We start from the raw sequence: 1,864 nt of genomic DNA on the forward strand, positions 1-1,864 counted from the left end.
AAAAGACAAAATCAACACAATTTATTGAAAGACCAATCTTTATTTCTCTCCTTTTGTTTGTGTTATTAAACCCTGTCAATCTAAAAAACTGAGCAACTCAACAGTTAACTTTATATTTCTTATTGTCCAAAGCATCTATTACACTATTTGTTCCCCTCTCATATTCACAGGATGGATGATTAGAGACTTTGGGGGAGACCTCAGCTTTATGAACGTCCTGTCTGTTGGTTTGGCCGGAGAGGGCTGAGGGTCTTTCCCTGCGAGGAGTCCTCCTCGCAGGGAAAGACCCTGCAGACCTGATGGAGGAGGACTTACACCAGCTGCACCTACAGAACTTAGCCCATGCTGGGCATAGCTGTTACCACCTGCACAGGCCTAGCCTGTCAATTAACAGATTAACATTTAGTGTAACTTATGTATATTATTTCGTTTTTATTTAAAAAAAAAATGGTGATGGTTCATGCTTGATAACTTTTAGTTCACATTTCAATAAATTGTATTTGCACTCCTTTTGTCCGTTATTCTTACTGAAAATGTTAGATTACACATTCACATCTGACTGAAGATTGGTACCATTTATTTATGACGTTCCAAACTCGGCGGCACAAGGCACAAGTGATGTGAAGCTCATAAAGTGAGGCAAATGCATTTGATCAGCTGACTTTTTTTTTGCCAAACTTTATAGGCCTGACAATCACACTGTCTCTGAGGTGCAACGTAAAACACAAAACAACACAAATGAAGTTCCTGTTAGACTACAAAACTATTCAGTGTGCAGGTCTTTGTGTTACAATATAAGTGTCTCTTAGTGAATGTCCTGTACTGCTCTTAAATCACATCAGCTTCTCCTTTCCCTCTTGGATGTTCTTCTGGACCCTCAGAGAAAGAGAACATGGTGAAGCAGTCCTGTCTCTCAGGCCTGTCCTTTCCTAACAGAAATATCAAAAAACATATTATTGCAGAGCAAGTGTGTTATTTAAGAAAGAGGTGTGTTTGTTTGTTCATAAATATAATGATTTTTTTATTTGAATGTGTTTTTTTAAATCCAACAGTGTACTACAAAGATAATCAGATTATGAATAAACCGTTCTAAATTCATCAACATTGAAATAAATGTATTATTAAAACAATATTTAACTGTTATCAAAACTTAGTGCAACTGTGGAAGCTTGCTCTGTCCGGTTGTCTCACTGAAAGACAAAGGGTCGCAGCTCTCACTATGTGATGTTGCTTGGTAAAATGTAACCTTTTGCTAAGAAAGTCCACTCAACATCACTGATGTGTAGGTGATCTAGTATTCAGTCATGTTTAATGGCATGTCTATCAGTGTATTAGAGTCATTACTTTATGCATTCTTTGTAAAGCATGAAAAAGGTGTACCTTGGAATCCATGCTGAAGTTCTCTGCTGTTAGAAGTCCAGATCTGTCTCTCCTCCTCTGGTCCAGATCTGTCTCTCCTCCTCTGGTCCAGCCTGTCTGGATCACCTTGAGGACACTTTGAACAAACAGATGTAAAGTTACATGCATGGGTTACAGACTTCTTTCCATGCAAACTACTTTTTATCTTCTTTTAAAAACAGGTCATAATCTTATTGTTATACTTAAGAAATGGCTGGATATCACAGTCCTTATACTGTATCAGTTTGATTGAGTATTACTGTGTAGGTCCTTTTTATTTTACTGTTACTTTGGATGAGGTTTTCATGAGTCAGTCAAATTAATTTGTTTTCATATGCCATATTCATATGTATCACACACGTAAGGGTAAGACACAAACCTATTGAACAAATGCAATGCAATGGATAAGCTTAATTTCCACTGAAGTCACAGATAACGTCATATATCATATTTAAACAAATCATTT

Source organism: Gymnodraco acuticeps, unplaced genomic scaffold (genome assembly GCF_902827175.1).
Source record: "Gymnodraco acuticeps unplaced genomic scaffold, fGymAcu1.1, whole genome shotgun sequence".
NCBI classification, from domain to species: domain Eukaryota; kingdom Metazoa; phylum Chordata; class Actinopteri; order Perciformes; family Bathydraconidae; genus Gymnodraco; species Gymnodraco acuticeps.